Here is a 22,417-nt window from a genome sequence, read left to right as displayed (position 1 = left end):
CCCTGGCAGCGGCGGGGGGCCGCGGCGCTGCCCTGCGTGGCGGGGCGGTGGGGCTGGGCAGTGTCCCCGGCTCCCCACCCTTTGTGGGGGAAGGGCAGCGCAGGCTGCTCGGGGCCGCGGCGTCCCGGGGTTTCTCCTGAAATCCCGGCAGAAGGCAGCTCCGGGGCCCCCATCCTCGGGGGTCTTCGCACTCGGGCCCCACCTTAACGGAGGAGCTGTAAGAAATAGGCGGGCAGGCCTTGAAAAAGCAAAAATGGACCTTTGTGTGTATTTTTTTCCATTAATATTTTTGCCCTTTTTGCAGCAGACAACTTCGTTAAGCATAGGAGGTTCATTGTAGCTTGGGCTGTGGTTTGCACTCTGGTGCCTCAGAATAATTTAGATCTGTTGCATTATTTCATAATATGGTGAAATTTATTGGGAACAGATTATGTGGCTTAATTGGTCTTTTTTTTTTTTCCAGAAAAATTGCTCAAGGATTAGGCCTTTAGAAAGGTATCCTACTGGCTCAAGTGACAAAAGAGTAAATAAGTTTACTGCCCTTTCTCTCATAAAGGTTACCTCAAATTTTTTGTTATCTACACAAAGCTTGCGTTTAGGTATCATATTATTTAGGTATCAGCATTTCCTGCTGACAGCATCTTCAGACTTCCATGTGTATGTCGTGCAGCCTGCTGCGTTTCCTCTCTCACTCTCATAAACTTGTTGTGCACGTGAGGGGGAAATAGAAGAAATGGCTTTTGTGATGTAGGGTGTCCAAAATACCATGGTGTAACAAATGGGGTTTTTTGTTCTCCGTGTAATTTTGTGCCCATCTATTTTGCTAGGTTAACAAGCAATATGATGATTGTAGATTAACTACTTCCCCCCCCCTTAAAACTTGTCTTTTTGCACTCATACTTGGTGACCCAAAATCCACAGTGCTTTAGATTAACGATTTCTGTACATCTGTTGTAATCTGAGACTTATTTCAGGCATAATTTCCTTTTGGGACAGTAGCCCTTACATGATTTAGATAGCCAGAAGAATGATGTGCATGATGGCGAAGAGGTGTGCAAGTTTTTATTTGTAACTTTGCAAGTCATCACTAAACTCTGTTCTAGTTAAACCTCTAGCAGGGAGATGCATCTTGTTTTGTTTTACATCTTAGATTGCAAGCTGTTCCAGGCACAGGTTCCTAGGTATTGTTGGAATAAACATGATAATGCCAAGGGAAATAAAACAGGCAGTGGAGTGATATGCAGAATGGGACGTGGATGTGATTCAAATAGCGAAGGCTCCACTATCCCTGATATTTTGATATGTTTGTATCTTGTGATTATGTGTAGTCTAGGACTTTGGGTCCAATCTAATCGCACTGTATCAGATCTTTTTCTGAAATTCATCTTAAAAGGGGAATATTACTGCTAGTCTTCCTACTTCATGTTTCTTCTTTCTTTCAGACTAGGTAGTTCCTAATAAAATTTCTCAGTCTTCAGGAGTCTTCACTTGGAAAGCATAAGTCTTATCTTCAAAATTAAATACGGTATTTCAGCACTAAATTTCTGGGAATATACTTCTGTATGTTACTTGTAGTGATGTATTATTCATGCTCTTATAACTATGCACAACATGTTATTTTGAATATATTTGTAACTTTGCCTTAGTCGATCTTTTTTGCTTGTACTCTTAGATATGTATGCAATTTGTTAAATATTTCCATTTCACTTAACAGTGTGGTACAAGTGATTCTGAAGACTGATGGACAAACGGGGAATTAGGTTGGTTAAATAGATCAGTTAGTTAAGCTAGAATAAACCAGCAACATAGACCTTATTTACTCAAACAGTAAGCATATTAGAATTAGGTTTTGAGGATAGATAAATCCCTGTGCTCAGTTTCTGAAAGGTAAATGCTTATACTCTATAATACTCCTTTAAAGTTGGTGTTACTTCCTCCATACTGGCTTCAGTGACCTTTTTCTTGACATTTGTAATACCTTTCCAATGGTGGCAACATATGAAAATTGCCAGTAATTAAAAGTTAACTGATAATCTTGATTCAAAGATGAAAGCAAAGATGAAATCGTAAAGCATCATTACACGACTATTACTTACATGAAAATGCAATCTCCTTAATGGTTAATAATTTGCTAGTTAAGGGTACATGGTCAAAACAAGACTTCGTTCTTTGAGTGAAAGACTAGCATATGTTATTTCTGGATGAAGTTGAGAAAGAAAACTGTGTATTTTACATGACTGATCACTTCTAAATGAGGTGCAATATTTGTTTTGGCGGGCTAGACAGTAAGCAATGCACTGATAGCTGTAAAGTAGTAACCCCGAGTTGCTTTACTTTCATCTTACACAGACTATTGTAAAGTTCCCATTAGTGGGTAAGAGAAATCATCAGCCAGTTCTCTGCTGGACAAACTTGAATGTTTAATCTCTGAAAATATATAAAATATAACCCCCCACCCCCCCCAGCATTTCATATTTGCTGCACAGCATGTTTTCTGCTTGTTAGCATGCTTTCTGTTTCCAGCTTTCGTCACTTCCCTGGTTTTAGGGCATCCATTCTGGATGTGGTGGGCACATCCTTCTGCTAATGTTCTATTAGATGCTTCTTCCAAAACTTGTCTAAAATATAGGGTGAAACAAGATGTTTAAGGAATCACCCTATGTGTGCTTCGTGTTCTTGTGTGTCAGTAATTGTTCAGAATGAGGTATACTTTCAACATGCTTTATAAAACAGGTTGAACAGAGTTTTACAACGTCTATATTTATGGTTGAAACTAAAAGCACATGTGCCAGTATTGAAATTCTAGCTAAGCCTGTTAGAGCTAACAAATATATTTTAATTGAGGTTTTTATACATCTTATCTGGAGGTTTTTTTTTTTAACACTGTAGGCTAAATTCTGCATCAGAGTACATGCTAAGTCTTGTTCTGGGATGCAAGTGGGCATTCCTAATGGAATCTTCCTGGAAGCGACATTGCCCCATGCACATGCTTGATAGCATCCGAATTCATCCTCTCTAGTGCTGTCAGATGTTTTAGAATGATAGTGAAATTAAGGATGCTTTGGCAGTGTTTCAGTGCAAGGGAGTATCTCAGGTTTGGAAACTTGTAACTGTGTCGACTTTAACTGGAATTGGAAACAAAGTCATTTAGTTGTGTGGTGCTGCTGCAGGACTTCCCTAGCAGTTACGTGTTTTTTCCTTACCGAGCTGTTTACACCAATGTTATGGAGCGAAGAGTCAAGTATCTGATAAATAACAGTAATTTGTAACTAGAAAATAAAATATTTTGAAGTTTAATGTATATATTTAAAGAAATAGATCTTGCTTCCTGTGTGTGTGTTTGTTTTTGTTTTTTTTTTTTTTTTAAATTCAGTAATGCATTGCATCAGGCCAGCATAATTTGATCCTATAAATTTTTGACTGACTGTTGGATTATTGATGCTGTGAGATGCATTTGATTATCTTTGTCAACCTCTGCATAACTCATAGATAGAGTTTAGTAAAATTGTCTGTTCCTTAATATGTTCGGGTACTTTGGAGTGAAGAGTTGTATGTCAGTGGTTGATCAGCTACAGCAGTAGTTTGTTACAGGCCTGACTGATCTTGTATTATTAAGGGGAATAATTTAGTAGCCATTTTACAATTCTCTCACTTGCATTTTTCAAAATATTGTTTATCTGTCAAGTGTGGTAATGTATTAAAACTTCTTACATTTGAGAGCTGTTTTAGAATTTTCATAAAATATTTCACTGGACTGTTCCTTTATTATGAGATACTGCTTTTTAAACAGGTATTCTCTACATAGCAGACCATACATTGTCACCTTTTAGACGAATTTTTCCAGCAGTTTTGTCGTTCCTTGCATTTTACTGATATCTGTGCTTGATTTGTTGTTTGAGACTTTCCCTTTTCTCTCTTTCCCCTTCATGATTCAGACATTCAAAAGAAATAGTATACAAAAGAGGAGCTTTGTCAGAAACTCAGAAGTTCAGCAAACAGCTAGCTTTTGTACTTTTATGTAAGGCTCCTCCCCTCCAAAAGCAAACTTATTTTGGCCCATTTTTGTCAAGGCTCAGGTAAACTAGATAAATTCCAATAAACAGAATAGTATTGTAACTCTTACTCTTCAGGCTGAGGAAGCAGGTAGTTCTAAACACTCATAACACTTACTTGATGAAAAATAAGTCTTTTTGACAGTCTGGTAGCACAGTTGTTCCTCTGACTAAATGCAGTTCAATTTTTTTTTTTTTTTTTTTTAAATAGGCATTCAGTCCCTGCACTGAAGAGCTTATGCTCTGCTTGTTTTGTTTGTTTTTTTTTGTTGTTGTTTGTTTGTGGTTTTTTTGTTGTTTTTTTTAATAAAAGGAGATGTAACAGAATGAGATGAAACTATTAGAATTGGGTTTAGGTGGTATGGCTGAGTTAACTTGCTGATATAGAAAGAGAATCTATTGTGACTTAAATGAATCTAACTAGAACACTTCAAACTTTAAAACAAGCTTAATGGTTGCCTAACATTCACATTAATAGCTCTTTTTTAGCTTCTTCCCATGATCAGTTACGGCATTTTTCAGCTAATAGATCTGAGACCACAGGCACATGTGTTAGTGGTTCATTCAGATCTTGGAATACTGCTCCTGGGAAGTGTGTGCCTGTGTGTACTCATGACCTTGACGTATATCCAATCCCTGAGCGCTCCATTTCTCCCCCACCTCCTGCACCTGCTGTATCATGGTCAATTGATAATGAGAATAATTGGTTGTGAATTGTTAAATGAAACATGTGGAAAGTGTGTCCAAAAAAATGGCATCTGGTTCAGCAGTGTCTAATCTGTACTAGTTAAGTATCCTCCTATGGCTTTGTTAGGAGACACTTGATTCTGGGTGTGAAGGCAAAGGATTTTTTTTTTTTTCTTGCTGTATTGGTTGCACAATGGTTGAGAGAGATTGAGAGAGAGAAACCTTTTACTCTAAAAACCATAGTGACTCCCTTCCCCTCCAAACTTTTGTTTTCCTGACTGGGAAATGAAACCTTGTTGATTTAATTTGGAACTAGTTTAATATGAAAAGTTAGTTCTGAAATAGGTGCATATTGATGAGAATATTGAGAATTCTTGTCCTGCAATTTTTTTTTTTTTGATCCCAAACAAGCTTCATTTAGGTATTTAATATCACATTCTTTTCTTGGTTATGGCATTTAACCTTTTGTGGTGGTATCGCATTTTGAGGGGAGCCCTCAGGTGCTTTCTCCTTTACAGTCTGTGTAAGGAAGGGATCCAGGCTTACTCTCTTTTCCTTGCCTGGTAAGGAGAGCCAAGTGGATGTGGAAATTCAATTTGGTGGTGTTTGGTGAGTACGAGAATAATGTTTAGTCCCTGACGTATGTGTGGTGAGGGTGGTCCTTAACAAATACAGGTCTGCTGAAGATATGTTGTGGAGAAGTTATTAGGAGAAATAACTGGGAAATAAACTTGCTTTGCTTAGGATGTACTGGGCTTCATGGATTTGCTAGGCAATGTTCCAGGTTTATATGGATCTGGGTAATCAAAGAAGATTTAATATTTTTTGGGTCTCCTTTGCTGGTGGGAAAGGAGGTCATATATCCTCTTTTATTAAGGTAATGAAAACAGTTCCTACGTTTTCCTTTCTTGTGGTAACTTTTTTAGTTTCATAGCGACCGAGGTAGCTTTGGACTGCTCTGTTTTGAGAAATAGATTTCCATATGTGAAATTTTCCTAGGATAATTAAAATGAAAGGAAAAATTTGAGTTAAATGAATAGAAGAATGCTGTAGTTCAGTTCTCTCTCTGCTAATATCTTAATCTACTTGTTCCAAATTTCTTGTGCTGCAAATGAAGAGAGTTCAACTGGGAAATGACAGTTATGATGCGGCTCTTAATATTATTATGGGAACTGCCCAAATTGAGGCCTGTCTGAGAATGCAATAAAATAAATATGCCATTATTTTTTTGACATGAGAATTACTTAATTTTATATTGTAAAAATTCAAGGCAGCCTATGACATTATTGACCTTCACCTCCTAGCTGTGTGAGGAAACACACCAGAAATAGTATTAAAGATAGGTCCGAGCAACATAGTAATTTTCCTGAAGTATATATTTTCTTTTTTTATATCTTTTCTATATAGTTTCTTTTTTTTTATTTAGAATGTACAACTGCTTTAGTGGTGCAGAAGTTAGTCTGAGCACTATTTTACGCAGTGGATTTTAGGGGAAAAATTAATGGGGTTGCCCAAGAGCCTGTTTGAGGCTGTTGAACTGAAGTTGTTCATGTTGGACCAGTGATAGTGCTGGAGAAAACCTTTCTTGGAGTGTGAACTTTAACCATGTTCTTAAATAATCGACTTACCTTCTGTTGCACAAGCCACAAATGTAGTTCTCTCCATCTCAAAATTCCTAGTAATGACAGAACATGCTCAGGCATCTGAGAGGGAGGCACTCCTCTTCTGCATCACTCTGTAGAGTGGCCATCTCTCTCCACTCTTTGTTAAAGGAATCCTTGAGGGACTTTGGTACAAACTGAGTGCCCAAATTTGGATAGTATGGAAAATCTCTGTAGGAAGCCGTGCTTAGCCTCTACTTGCTTATTCAGTTATGGCTTCTTCCTTTAAAAAAAAAAAAAAAAGAAAAAACAAACAAACAAACAAAAAAAACCCCAAACAAAGCTGGAGCTCAAAAAGGGTTGAGAGGACTGACCCCCTAGGTCATTTCCTAAACCTGAAAGGGGAGGTTTGCTCATTTACAGGGAGGAAACAAAAGCTTGACTCTGCTGTACATTTCTCCGAAGAAAAGCTCTGTGTACTTCTGTGACATATTGCTATGCATAGTCTCTTCTCAAGCCTAGAGAAATAAAACAGAATAGGTTGCATATGCCTCCGTAGTGTTACTTATGGCGGAATGTCACAAAGTTAAGTCCTCATGCACAGTAGATCTTTACAATAGTCCTCCTTTAACGCATTGATCTGTTGAACTGATTTGTAGTAACTTTCTCAAGTGTTTGCTTCTGAAGGAACTTCAAAAACATGACACCATCACCATCCAGCTAAATAGCTAAGTTTTTACAGGGTTACAAAAGTCATTATTTTGAAGTCTGGAGCTTTGGACTGCCTTGATCTAGAGCAGACTTGTCAGCCATGGCATCTGGCCTTTAGGGCTTCTCTTATGTTCTCATCTTTACTCATCTTAGAACGTGGCTGTGGGAGGTGAATTGCTGGTGGTGCAGGAGGAGCCAGGAGCCCTGTGCCACAATAAGCAGCAAGGACTAATTTCTGGGAGTGTACATGGATGGCAGTTGCTCTTAGAAAAAGCTGCTGGATTTTTTTTTTTTTTCACTGTTTTGGCAGCAGTTCAGTGGTCTGTGTTGAGTTGCGAACAGATGGAGGATGTGATCAGCTGTCGGGGCAGTGTTTGCTGCTCTAAATAGCTGTTCCTTGTCTTTTCCAGGGAAAGGTAGTAGGCTGGATAGAAGTGTCCGGCTGGCAGCCTGGGGGACTTCACTGTTCTAGATCTAAATTTTCAGATGCCTATCTTTATTCTTCTAGATATTAATTATGCCTACACTATCAAAAGTGTTAGTTGAGTCATGGCTTGTGTTGCAATGTCAGCTTTGCTCACTTTGATCCATAAGTCAATTGTTGCTCTTTTTGGAAATAATGGCTTCTCTGCTTAAAAATTAAAGCAAAACCAAGCAGTGTAGATAATTGGGCAGTGGTTGGTTTATGTCCCAAATTTGTGAATATGCTGAAGAGGTAAGCTTTCTAAAGATTGTCTATAAATACATGCGTCACCAGCATATAAAACTCTAGTGATTGATATCTGTTTATTAAATATTATGTGATTGATATGTTAGTGATAGTAATTAAATCCAGTAGTTGTCCTATGAAAATGTAAAGGGCTCCATGGGCCCATAACTATCTGTAGTTTTCTGAATTAAGAATGTAAACACTGGCAACTTAAGTCTATGCTAAGGCTTTTAGTACTTAGACTGCTGTGGACAACAGAGAAATAATTGTGAGAGGTGTTTTAGTGTAGCTTCCTTTTTCCCTCCCCCTTAAGGTCTCACTCACCTATTTTAGGAAATCTGCAAGCATCGCAGAAGTAACCGCTGAGATTATTCTCCAAAGAGGGTATTGGAGAGTGAACGGTAGAGTAGTAGGCATGTTCCTCTACAGCACCAGAAGCTGAAGGAGGTTTACAGTAATGGGAATCTCATTTAGTTATAACACTCAAAGTTATTGGGAAGGGGGGGAAATGCATATGGCATAATACATATGGCCTATGTGTTAGGACCATCCATCTCCTGAGCCAGCTTTCATCTAAAATTGGTCATCTAAGATAGTATATGATCTGGATTCGTGGTAGTCATCTGCCTCTCAGGTGGACTTGGCACAGCTGTGTGCTAGCATGGCTGTCTAGCTTCTGCCAGAGCTGGTGCATAGTAACTCAGAGTTAGTGCTCAGCCATGTCCATCAAACGTTCTTTTGTGCCGCCACCAGCTATTTAGGAGCTGTAAACCTGGATATTGACCAACTAGACTGAAGTCTGAACAAGACCCGGAAACAGCATCTCGATATACTTTGTATGTAGCAAAATATTGCTTTCTCAGGGACTGGTCTTTTTTGGTCTACTTTTGCTCTCCCCATCTGTCAGAAGAAACAGGTGGCTGTTACAGATCTGGTAAGTTAAGAGAAGTCTGTGGTTAGTGAATGAGGATGGGGTCGTTGGAAGGATAGAATAAGACTAAAATGTCTTTATCTTTCCCCTTGGATGATGTAGGAGAAGAGTTAATGTGGATAAGGAGAGAAAGAGCTGTAAAAGAGCAAACATTATTGATGTTACATGAAATATGCTTAGCCTTTTGAAATGGGAAGTGAGTTCATGAAAGAAAGACTCTTGAACGTATTAACTGCGCATGACATTATGTAACCAATTTTTTTTTTTTAAACTTGACTAATAAGTTTTGGTCATGTCCTTCATAGGCTTTTAGTGACATCTAAAATAAACTTAATTATCTCAGCATTGTAAGGTGAGGGAAAGAAAAGAAGGCTGTCAATTGAATCCTGCTTCTGGAAGAAGTCTATTAATGCAAGCCATGACTCTTTAAAATCTATTTATTTCTTTATTAGGCCATATCTCATTGTGTGTAGTGCTGAAATTTGTTGGAAACTGTATTAAATGTAATGTACACGTAATGTTCTGCAAAGTGCTATAAGGCTCTACCTCGACTCCTGTTCTGCTTTAAGCTTTGTGCTGTCAGACTGCATCAATGACAGCTCCTTACAGACAAAAGAAGTGGCTTTAGGCAGGGGTGCTGGACTTGAATGCGCTCTGCCACCGCTTCTTCTCTTTGAGGCTTTTTTCAAAGAGGGAGAACTAGTGCAAACAGCTGTATGCTGATGTGGTTGGAGTCAGTGCACTAACTATGGGCACTGCGAACTTTTAAATTTCTTCTGTATTTTGGGACTAAAGTAATTTTGCTTTTAAACTAAGGTGATTTTTTTTTTGAGAGCCAAAGCTTATTTTCTGGTGGGTTTTTGTTTTGGTTTGGTTTGGTTTTTTGTTTTTTTCTTCCCCCCCCCCATGTGCAGAAATAGTAGCTGTAGCTCTCAGAGCAGAACTCTTCCAAAGCTAGGAAGGTGGTGCTACCATGGAATTGTACACAAGGGTAGTTCAGCTGTTTTCAAATATTAAGTGTTTTTTTTTCCATTGATCTAGGTGCAACAAACTAACAGTGGGATTTCAGAATACCTTGAGTTAACATGCTTTCATAGGCAGACTTTGGTTAGTTTGTGAATATTACAAGAAGTTACGGAACCTCTTTCAAATTCTATAACCATGTTAAACCCAATGGTTGACTATTTCGAACTTGTTGTAGGGAGTATTTCACAAAGATGGATGTGAGGCTCTGAATTTGGATAACACTAATGTTGACGCAAGCCCAGAGACACTTTCATGGACAGATGCGTGAGTGAGAATGTGTGTGTGCATGCTCATACATGTGTGTGCATGTATCCAAGCTTTTTAAAACATGGCATTTTTGAATGTGGATTAATAATGTTGCTATGTAAGTGTAGGCATGAAGTAAATACTTCGTATGTGTGCATGTATGGTTTTTTTGGATTAGGAGAACACGTACATATGTGTTAGGGCTGCTGATGGGCAAAGAAGTGCCTGAGTAGATGTTCAAAGGTTCTTCACCACAGTGGGTCTCATAGAGAAACCAGTCTTTGGGAACAGAAGAGTTTGCCTTAAAAACCAGTTCTGAGCCACAGTACAGTTTCGCCAGCCTTTAGTGTTTAATTGGTGTGGAGTTAATGACCAAAAGATTTCTTAATTGCCATAATGCTTCCAGGCTGCTTATCTTCAATAAGCTGCTGCCACAACAGATGGTAAGTTAGTGGTTTAGCTGAGGTTCACTAGAAGTTTTTCACCACTTTATTTTAATGGCCATAACTTACCTATGCGGCAGTAGAGAACGTGTAGTTGAAATCCAGATCTTCACTGGAATAGGCTTCAGATAAATTAAGGTTTTATTTTGTCACTCAGCAAGAGATAGAACACTCCTTTACTGTCAGAAGAAACTTTGCAGTTTTATCTGTGTGATCATCTTTATTTTATCTTTACTTCTTTTTCCTGGCTACTCCCAAGATTCATCTCCACTATACTGTCATTCTCCGCTTCTTTTCAGGGAGTCTGCAGGGAATTGTACTGGTGTCTGCTGTGATTTGAGACAGCTTGCAGCAGCAGCCTGAAGCTGACTGGATTTTTCTTTTAGTGTCATAGCTGGCTAAGAGTCTGAACCACAGGAATGAAAGTGGACAAAATTAAACTTCCATAATTTTCAGATATACATTGCTTTAAAAAAAGATTCTTACGCTTTCAATGGAAAAAAAATTACAATGATTTTTTTCTGTCCTGAAAACAGGCTACCATACTTGTACAGTATTCTCCACTAGCTATAAATTTGAAACCTTATGTAGGAGGAGGAGGAGGAGGAACTTTGTACTGAGGAACATTGCATAGTAACTAAGTTAAATATTAATTATTATTTAATGTTTTCGGAAGTGCTGTCATTGGTGACCTAGCTTACTGCTTTCAGAATTATGGGGAAATCATGACACTTAATCATGCATACTTTGAATATTATTTAGACTGCTTCTTGCATTTTTTTTAAAATTTGATGGCTGTATCTTACGTCTTCAGAGTAAGAAAGAAGAGGAATCTTATTTTGTCAATTTTTTAAGTCATTCTGAGCCTATGTTTTCATTTTTAATCAGGTGAAAAATCTAGTGGTTGTGTAAGGTTTAGGGGATTGTTCTGGTCCCCAGGAATTTGTTAAAACATTACTAGTAATGGCCTGTGGGAATTTATTCCTTAAGTACAAGTAGAGCTTTCAAATAGAAGTCTGAATGTGTGCTTGCCTTTGTGGCTTTGACTAGGGACATAGAAATGAGTATTTGTCTAAATGTGAAGCCAGTTCTGAAACAAACTGAAGTCAGCAGGTTGCAGCTAATGATGTTACCTGTTGCTGAGATTGGCTCGTCCTCTCAGTCAATAAGGTATTTCTGACGATTTGACAGCTAAGCTGCCGAAGTCTGTGGTAGTCCTTGTCTATTTTCTGTTAAAGCCTAGAGGATCCTAACCAGCGTTAGACCTCCCTTATACTGAAGACACTAAAAAAAAAAAAAAACAAAACAAACAAACAAAAAAAAAACAAAACACACACACACACAAAAAACACACAAACCAAAACCAAAAACAAAAAACAAAAAAAACACCTGTTAAAGAAAGTTACTCCCAAACCTGTTAATAATTACAATAATCCTGAGAAAGTCGACATCCCTATCATTAGCTTTTTCCATGAAGTCTTGGCTTGGCAAAATGGCTGGTACATAGCGTGCAATGTTACAATATGAAGATACTTGCTCAATGAGGTATTGCCCTAATACTAAAAAATCTTTCCCAAATGTATATTTACATTTTAATTGTTTTCCCAACTTAGGGATGAATTCTTCTGATGAGAAAAGAATTTTCTATGGTTGCTTTGTGACTCATGTATTTCCTTTTTTTTTAATAGCAGGAAGTTAGTCTTCACTGTTTTATTTTGCTTGTATTGTCCTATCTCTGACACTTCTGCCACAAATATATTCTTTTGTATAGTTTACTTGAGTAATTTAACTTTTCGAAGTTACATGCAAAGGGGTTTTTTTAGTGTTTGTATTAACTCATGACCAGCAAAAAAAAGTGGATGCAATAGAGTCTCCCTTTATTGATGCTTTTAAGGCTTTGTATTTATGACTACTAAATTTTTAGTGTCCTTGTCTTAATCTTTTTCACCAAAACAGGTATTTTGTAGGGGGGCTGTCTATGACATGAGAGAGTTTGGATAAGTATAGGAATAATCTATTAATAAGTGTTAGTACGTGGTCAGGGAGGTGTTACATCTGATGGTTATTTCTTTTGTAGGTGTCTCTGCTTAGCGGGGTTTACTGGGGTTTAGTGGAGCACGAATCCCTTTTGTTAAACCATGAGAGGATCACTGAAAGAAGATGTCTTTCTGGTACCTGTTGCATCTGCCCCTCCAATATGTTGTTGTGATTCTACAGTTCCTCTTAAGCAAAATTTCATTGACACGAGTGAACAGGGAGGATGACTGTAGCTCCTCTTTCTGGAGGGCCAGCCCTCTTTGTGGTCAGGCGTCCTGATCTAGTTGGCCTTCTTGAAAGGAAATTAGATTGGATAGGCTTACAACTCCACTGTAACGCCAGAAAATAGGGGTGGGGAAGGCAAAAAGGATGGGTATGTGTCCCACTGCTAGCGTGTGGATTTATCCTTCTAATTAGGCTGTCTTTTTTTCCATCTTCCTAATCACACTTTTACTGGTTGTAAATTCATGACGGAGAGCGTGCGTTTGGGAAACTGTCGAGCAGGCACCGAGCGGGCAGGCAGGCCAAGCGCTGCGGAGTCTCGGGAGCTGGGCGGCTACCAGGGAAGGCGGGCTTGGGGGCCCCCCTGGTTTTTCCCTTTGTGAATTGTCTTGGGTAGACTCTGCTGATCACAGAGCTTTTTATCTTCTTTTAAAATATTAATGGACTACAGTATTGGTAATTATCTACCTTGATACATATTAAAAGGTGGGTGATTTGTCTGAAAAATACAATTCATTTTCTTTAACATTGTTTTTTTTGTTTTGAACTTTTTCTTGTTTTTTTGGGGGGGGGGTTCTTTTTTTCTTCTTTTTTTTTTTTCTTTTTTTTTTGTAATTGCACTCTAGGAAGCAGACATAAATCCAAGCAGCCATCTTTTAGAGTACTGCTCATAACCATGCTAATTTAACTATGTTTACTTTACGTTTTAAATCTCATGCTAGCCAAGTAGCCAGGCTTGCTGCTCATCTGAAATAGCTGATTACTGTGTGCAAAAATACTTTGCTACAATCTTACTGAAACACCTATCTGTAATTTCATTCTGTTACAAAGGTATCCTTGCTGAATAGGCCATGGTTCCTGGGTGTGGGTTTGGGGATTTTTCCTTTTAAAGAGCCCATTAGAACCTGATGTTTTATTCTTGTGAAGGTACTTGTTTACTGTGACAGAATTACCCCTCAACTTCCTTTTTCGTAATTAAAACTCGTTGGACTCTCAATTATTCTAAGCATGTGCACTGGCTCTCAGGTAATTCTTTGGTTCTTTCTATACTTTTCAACTATCTCCTTAAGTTTGATACCAGAGCTGAATGTAATATTCCAGAATCTCTTATCAGTGCTATAAAATCTTGACTTAAAGTTTCATTCCAGCCTTGTTTTTATCTCATTCATTTATCCATCTTCTGGCCAGTGGAGACAGCACTGATTATACTTCCATCACTTCTTTGTCTAACCTGCTCTTAAAGTGACCTTGTTGAGGGAGACTGCACAACCTCACCAAGCAGCCTATCTTTGTCCTTAAATACTTCGCTGTGAATTTTCTATTGCATAGAAATCTCCCTTGCTGCAATTCAAACATTTTATTGCTTGATCTGTTTGCTGTGGATACAGAGAACTGATGCTTCTTCCCCTCAGTATTCTGATCAGTAAGCTTGGTGTCCCCAGTTCTTTCAGCCTTTCCTGGCAGGTAATATTGTCTATGTCTGGTAGTTGTTCTCTTGTGGGTTTTCTACAGCTGTTCCTGTCTGGCTTGAAGACCTGTGTTCAGAATGAGCTGCAGTTGTCCCTCTGAGACTTACTGGAGCAGTATTAGGTGGAAGGATTATGTCATGTGTCACATAAGCTATACATCCCAAGGTAGCATTAGCTTTTTTCCAACAGTCTGACCTTGTTGACTCCTCTTTTGCATGTACTCACCTATGCCTATTTGGAAATGCATGGTAATTCTATCAAGATCTTGCTTTTTAGTTTGGCTATGAGAAAGTCTCAGTAATTAAGACTGTCACAAACATTAATCAAGTAAGTCATGGCTTTTATTGTTTCTCCCCTGTGTAACTCTGTCATGGAAGAAAGTTGTACTGGTTTGATAGGGCTCGTTTTCGACAAAACCAAGGTGGCTGTTCCTCCTCTCTATATCATCTAAGTGCTTAAAAAGACTTGTTTGAATATATTTAACTAACTTCTCTGGGAACTGAAGACAAGCCAATATAATTCCTCAGGTGTTTCTGCCCTTCACCATCCCTTTTCTCTCCCTCTGTTTTTCGTTTTTGGGTTTGGTTTTGTTGGTTTTTTGGGGGGGAGAGGGAGGGAGTGAGGTTGTTTATTTGCTTTAAAGAAAGGATTTATGTAGTTCACGTTTTTTTAAGCTTCTGATATCTCAGGCATCCTCCATGAGTTTTCAAAGGTAGGATTATTGATTTTGAGATGGCTCGGAGGATTTCCTGAGAAACTTGGTTGAATGTTATCAGATGTAGCCAACTTGGAAAAAAATGCAAGTATGGCTATTTCCGATAATAGACCGACTCTGCATAGGTATTTTTACCCGTTTATTTGTGCTAATTGTGCTAGTCACCTGCTTGTAGTTGATGTCTTTAGTGAGGACTTGTTCTTCACTAATCTGTTTTCCCTCTTCATTCAGTAATGGACAAATTCTCTTATTAGTGGTAGTGTACTGATAGAATTTCTTAGTAGCCTCAAGCTGTTTTGTGAGAATTATTTCATTTTGTGCCTTTAGCCTTTTCGATTTGTCCCCTGTATTCTGTTGCCATTGTTATGCTTGTTATTCCCTTTCTGTGTGCTTTTTTTGAGTCATTATTCTCTTGCTATGTTTTCTATTCTCTTGCTGTGCTTGGTTTTCTTGAATTTGTTTGTATCTATTGTGTCATTTGAGAATTAGCTCTTCCCTCCCTTAGACTTGCCTTCTGAGCGCTCTTATTTAGTGGTGTTAAATCTGTCTCTTGCGGTTCTTCCTTTCCCTCTTCAGTAACCATTGACTTGACGGTTCACTTCCAACGAAACTGTCTCTCATTGTCTACTGTCAACCGCTTCTTTCTTGCTGGCTACAGCTAAAGAAAGAGTCTAGTTGCTTTCTATGTTTTAAAAAAGTAAGTAAGTTCCTTGAACTCTTGCTGGAGTACTGCTATGTTCCGTCCCAGTAGGTGCCTAGGTTCTTAATCTCTCCTTGTAACAAGAAGCCCTATGCTCTTCTTCACTCTTGTACCTGCTCAGAAAAGGTATCATTTGGCTGTCCACCATTTTTGGTGGTCTGTAGTAAGCTTGCACCTTGATAGCACTCATGTGCTTTCCTCCTTTTATTATTTGTAGACTTCCAAGATACCTCTCTCTGTGATGCTTACATCCTTTAGATATAGAGCGTAACACTCCTGAGCACTTAGATTTGTTTGTTTTGGTTGTTTTGTTTTTTCTATGAACTGACTGTATCTTCTTTCTGTTAGTATTCCAGCTGGGAATGGACTCTTAGGGAGTAGATCATAGTCTTGATCACATTCCCAGAATTCTAGCTCCTCTTCTTATTCTTCATACATTAGTATGCGTACCTCTAAGACTGACGGATTGGTTGCTTGTTTCTTACGAACTTTGTGTCAGTAATTACTTGTTCTTACTTTTAGGCTCTTGTTCAGGTTGCCCTGGTGTATCATCTTTGGACTTCTGATGTTTTCCTCGTGATCCTAGTGTAAAATATTCTTCACTCAAGTTAAAGCAGGAAGAGCTGCTTTTGTGTGTTAATTCCTTGAAATCTTCTACATTCTCACCTACCAGCACATGGAACCTCGTCGCACGATCAGAGAAGCCAAAGCTGTGCTGTGATAGCATTTTCAAACACGTGGGGTTGTCTGCAGGATGAGTTTGTTCCTGACAGCGTTAGGATATGGAGGGCTGATTGGGAGCTTCTTATTCAATCTTGGTCATTGTTAGCAGCATAGCTAGTACCCATGTGGATATGCAGCCATAACCAGGAGTTGGTGTGATGAATGAACATTGAAGGGCTTACTGCGACACCTTCAAGGTGGTGTACATCTGCCTGTTGGTTAGACCTGATATATGTGATTTCTGCTCCTCTTAGGAGTTTCTCCAGACAACCACTTTTGTTTTCTTGGGTCTGAAGGAGGCAGAGAACAACTGGAGCAGTATGCAGCCCTAGGTGGGGCCAGCAGACAGCTTGTTCTCTCTGGCTCTTTCTCTGATACAGCTATTTAGCTGCCTTTGGCAGTGTCTTCATAGGTCACCTTAAAGATATCACCATCAGAGATGTCTCAGCTCAGCTGCCTCCTGCTACTCCTTAATGCCTCGCCCCCTAAAACCAAAACCCACACCCAAACCCCCAAAACCACTTTCTAAGACAATCTGTAATGAGGAGTTTACTGGACTGGATGTTTTCCTTGTGATCTTCCTCAGTATAGGAAATACAAGCAACTGTTCCTGCAAATCCAGTCCAGGGCTTGGGTTTGCTCACTATCTGGCTATAACCCTTGCATCTTTGGGTCAGGGAACATTTGAGATGAGAGTTTTGGAGATGCCGCTTTCCTTTTCCTTCCAGTTATGTTCGTTGGGATCATGGTTGGCTTCCTGCTATTAGCAGCCTTGCCTTTTGGAGAGGGGTAGATGCATAGACTCCTCTAGACGCTCTGATCTCTGCTTCTTAAGTTGCAGCAGTAAATCAGATGCTTCGGTCAAAGGACTTCAAGCTTTACATATTTCCTCAGTTAATTCAGTAAATTTCTGGTCCCTCCCATAGTGGTAGTTGAAGCACACCATGTGTTATGTTTCGGTAGTGTATGTCATGTGGCTATAAGAAATTTAATACGTGATGTGATGTATGAATGTGCAGTGGACATCTAGAGCTGGGCAGTTTGGGGATAATGAAGTGCAAGGTAATCTGCTACGGATATTAGCCTAACTTGTGGTTTTACTAACTTTGTAGTGGTTTCTTAGAAACATAACCTTTGAATGCAGTTCTGATGTTAAAGCTTACTTGCTGCAGCTTCACCCATAATTTTGCTGTTTGCTCTTAAGCCTAGCTGTTAAACTAGGACTCTGCTTCTTATTGATGCTGATTTTTGCAGAATTGAAGGGGCTTAGAACTGGAGAATTATTTCTCTGCCTTGTATTGTCTGTGTCATGACAGAGTACAGCATATGCAATTTGCCTGACAGTTCTCTTTCTCTGTTATGGGAAAAACACGGCTAGTTTTAGAACTTGTATTTGGTGGATCCTTCTGAAAATGCCCTCTCCCATGCAAGGCTTTACTTAATATTTTAGGGCATTTTGCTGTCAAGAGTGAGTATGTTTAACCCTTTACAGGTTACCAGGTGAGGTCATTTTCTTGTAACATAATTCCTGGAGTAGAGCATCTACAGTTGGATCATTGAGGCTACATAGTCAAGTAATTAATTCCTAAATGTTGTCTTATGCATCTTAAACTTGCCTGTAGATAAATGCTTCTTAGTGTTCTTAGGGAAAGTGCTGGCACGTTTTGGGGTTTTTTTGTTTTGCATAATCCTATTAATTTTACATATTTCTGTTCAGGATTGAAGTATAAACAAGAGATTCAATCTCTAACAACTGTCTACCAGGAAAAAAATGTATATGCATGGTTGTTACCTGTCAGGGCTAGTTGAGAGAATTTTGGGGCATTTTAACTACCTGCTCAGAACACTTTTGGCCATTGTACTGGGAAAAAGAAATGCTTGAATCATCTTCATTATTAGCTTTTGGTATTATTTTTTTTTTTTTAGCACATGTGGCTGCATAATTGCTGGAAAAATGTTGAACATTTTTCTAGTACAGGAAAGGCAGAATCCTGGTAGGAGGTGGATTGGCTCTGTTCTGCTGTGTCATATTTGGCTACAAAGAAGGGAAGTATTGCATGTGGGATATGTTATAAAGAATTTGAGATGTGTGTAATTAAAACAAAATCTTCTTCCCTCCCATTTTCCCCTGGAGAGCATGGGTTCTTGGTTGCTGCACATCTGGGTATTACAGACCCAAGTCTTTTTTTCACTCAAGTCTAAGCTTGTCCGTGCTTAAATTAATTCTGTTATTTTGTATACCTGCTGCCATTTCACTTGTCAATTAGGAAATAGCATTTAATGCTGTGCAGAAAACTCTCTAAATTTAATTAATTACTATGCTTCAGCCACTAAAAGACATGATTTCCTCCTCCTCCCCTTATGGCTTAATATTAAATTTGATTTTTAATTTAGTTTCAGGTTTTCAAGTTTGCTTCATTTTACCAATTGTCCATACCTTTACACAAAACTTAAAATACTAATTTTTTCTGCTTTTTTTTTTTTAAATGCAGTATTAAAAGTTATACAAGAGCCTTATAAAAACTACTGTAGGCAAATTTTCCTTCATTTCCCCTGTGACAAATAGAATTTAAAAAAAACACCCAGAAGACAAAGACAGCTCATATATTATAATTGAGTTGCAAATATATTTGGGCAACTGAAAAGGTTTTTCATGTGAATGGTGATACAAATATGAAGGGATCTGGGCATTTTTTTGGTACTGCTTATCTGTAGAAATATCCTAAAATACCTTTCATTAACTGATTCAACTTCATTTGAAATAGATCTTCACTATCCTTATCTTCAGGTCTGCTTCACATCCTTCGTATTGTGACTGATAGTCTTTTACTTCGGTTTGAATGTCTTCCAGGACATTTTACTCTGCTTTCCCTGTCCTCAGTTTAATTCTTGTCTTCCGCCACCCCCAGTGCATTCACAGAGCAAACTTCACTGCTTCGCTAAGCTAAACGAACCAGGCCTCTTGCTGACAGCCCTGTTTGGCTGTCACTGTGTCTATTGCAGTGAGTCGTTTCTTGAAGGTGGTTGACCAAATGAGGTCTCCTCCAGAGGGCTGTGAAACAGCAATAATACTTTCTGGTGTCTCTTGAAAACAGTGCGATGCATCTTGGAATCATGTTTGGTTTTCACAGTCTTAGGGATGAGCATAAGCCTTTGGTATAACCAAATCCTCTCCCTATTCGCTTTCAAATCTTGATGGAGAATTAATCTCAGAAAGGATGTTGGGTTGCAAATACAGCATGAGACACTTGTCAGTGTCTCTGACTTTTTTTAATATTCCTTTACAATGTGAAATGATTTGATTTGGAGCTGGGGATTGAAAAATTCTGATAATTGGAAATGTAAAGTATGAATAATTATTTGAATAAGATGAAAGGGAAGAAGTTACAGAATTATCAATACAAATCATTAAATATGCATCTGCACAGTGATACTTCTGAAAAAATAACCAATTTCTAATAACGTATTTTTCAATTTACATGCAGTACCTCAGATGGATGCAATGCAAAATACGAAGAAGATAAGGAAACTAATTGCTCTGCTGGCTTTAATCTGAATAAATGGTCTTATTAAGCCAAGGAACTGGTTGCACAAATATAAGCATGCTGTAGTTTCTTGGTTACACACAATTTAAGAGATGAGAGCCTTGTACTTATTGTAGTTTGTTGGGTTTCGTTCTGTTTAAAAACATTTTTCTCCAAGCGAAAAATGAAGATACAATTATAAAGAAGATGAGCACAAACTTATGTTATGGTTTGCAGCCTTCTGATTTGTATTTAATTTTTTGCTTCAAAATGTAGGGCTTTGATTCTTCCTGTCTTCACCATTTCTTTACTGAAATGTCACTGTTTTAGTATGCTAAGTAAGCTGTAATATTTCTGTGCTAAATCCCGTTTTAACTTACTCTTCCCCCTTTTAAGCTTAAATATAGGATTTTTTTTTTTAATGACCAAAATTAATGTTTTGTTTTATTCTGGAAGTTAATTTTTCCTCTGTTTATGATGCTATGAGGAAATGGCTCATCAGCTGAGGCTGCCCATTTGTACAAATAGTGATGCTGTAGTTTACAAAGTGAAGTTTGACAGTTGTATAAAAGTGCAGCTTTAGGCTTCTATTCCCCCCCACCCTGCCCAAGGGCAATATCTTTCATTTATTGCAATACAGTGTGAATTTCAGTATGGTAGATGATATATATTTTTCTAGTATGTGTTTATAGATTTAAGCATGGTATAAATTGTGATTCTGACACTTTCAGTTTTTTGTAAGATGAGACGGAGGGTTTTAGGTTCAAAGGAAGATAAGAAGACAAGATGGGACTTGCAAGCATAGGCACTTTTCATGGCATCAGGGATCTGTTGCTTTCTCCTGTAGCGATCCTTCTCCGCTGGAAGGCAATTAACCATTAACCACCAGAGACTTCAGTCAGTGCAGGTTCACTATGGCATTAATAACCGTTGCTTGGAAGCGTACGTCTTGCTTGAGAATGAATGTATGCAGGGCCACAGGGACGGCTGGGGAGTTTTATCTTCAGGGTTGGGGTAGCCCTGCATCTAGTGTTTAGTGCCTTTCAAAAAGTAAGGGTGACTTCAGCTTGTTCGCTTTTGAATGCAATAGGAGTATTTTTGTTCCCAGATAACGTGGACTTTACAGCTTTTTGTCCTGGAAAACCATCAGTTTTACTAATTGTAAATGGGTATATTGCTAGCGGGTTACAGGGGATTGTGGTAATGCTGTTAACCTTTTTTGTGTTGGCTTGGAAGAAAACGTGAAATTTCATTGATAAAGCTTCCGGAGGATATAATGACTTGAAAAGGGATAGTAAGAGCTCTCAGCTGATTGAGGAAAACCAGTATTGGTTCATATGCTACAAACAAACAGTATTCATGCAAGTGTTGCCAAATTTCATGTGACTTACCTAGACAGATAGATTGACCTTTGGGGTGGCTGTGCTGATGGCTTGTGCCCAGCTGTACAATATTTTTGTGTGTTAAAAAAAAAGACTAGCATTTAATCTAGTACTTTAATTTATTCACAATGGGCATTTAATCTATTCACAAGTACTAATCTAGTACTTTAATCTATTCACAATGGTATCAAATGGAGGAGTAGGGAGGTTATTTGGTATCCAGCAGGGATTTCTTCCTGAATACCAGTTCTTGTGGCTACCTAGTAGGAAGGATCATGCTAATTGTCTGTGTTCCTGACTTCCAAGGGCCTGTTTTCTAACTCTCCCCAGCTTCTCAGAAGGTAACGAATACATGGCTTATTAAATAGAAGCATCTGAATACATAACAGAAGAAAAGCGATGACGGAGAGTGAACAAAAATAATGAAATTTGCTAATTGATTCTGAGCCCAGATGAATTCTGGTTTAGATGATTTGCTACTTGCAATCTTTAAATAGGGATTATGCTAGATCATATCTTCTGGGAAAAGCACCCAAACAGGAATTAATTCAGGAAGGTCTTTGGCCTTTGTTAATACAAATTTCATGAGATCATGTGCCAGGCAGTGCTTAGATATTTTTCTTAAGTACAGCTTATGTAGGTTTGTTTTTGGTGGTGGAATTCAACTTAGTGTCTACAGAGCACAGCAGGACTTCTGGTAGAATCTGGCCACTTCATTCTACAAAGCAACTGTGTATTTTTTTTTTTCTTAGTGTATTATTTGGTAGTGATTAGTTGTCACATCAGACTTCTCTAAAAAAAAAAAGGGGGGGGGGAATTTTATTGCAGTGGTTGAGGTAGGAATGAATATACCCATCTGTAAGTTTCATGGAATGAATAGTTTAAGTCTGCATCATTCAAATTAATGTCCAAGGAAGTCATTTGTCCTTGTTTAATAGAAAAAAATAGATGAAAAACCTCTTCTTTGAGTATAACCTTGCTTTAACTTCCAGTTAAAGTTAAATGATTGTAGATCATTCTGTGTTATAATGGGATACAGATCGGAGTTTTATCTTTTTAATTTTGGTTTATGAATGCTTTCTAGTTCCTGTAGAGATCATAGCTTTTTTGTGTGTGCTAACATTTTCATATTGTGGCACTATAACCTTTGAACCCCTTATTTCCTAACAGGTACTCATTTCCTGAAGGATGTATTTTAGATTGATTCAGCTAAAAGAAGAATTGAGTGTGCTATTGAAG

General features: G+C 38.3%; 1 protein-coding gene across 4 annotated transcripts in view; it reads left to right on the top strand.

Moving 5' to 3' along the window:
• FAM193A (family with sequence similarity 193 member A) overlaps window positions 1–22,417 on the top strand; it is an 85,451-nt gene that overhangs the window by 733 nt on the left and 62,301 nt on the right. The window lies entirely within an intron of this gene.

Source organism: Platalea leucorodia (genome assembly GCF_965183815.1).
Source record: "Platalea leucorodia genome assembly, chromosome: 6".
Lineage (NCBI taxonomy): Eukaryota > Metazoa > Chordata > Aves > Pelecaniformes > Threskiornithidae > Platalea > Platalea leucorodia.
This window is presented reverse-complemented; position numbering and strand designations above follow the sequence as displayed.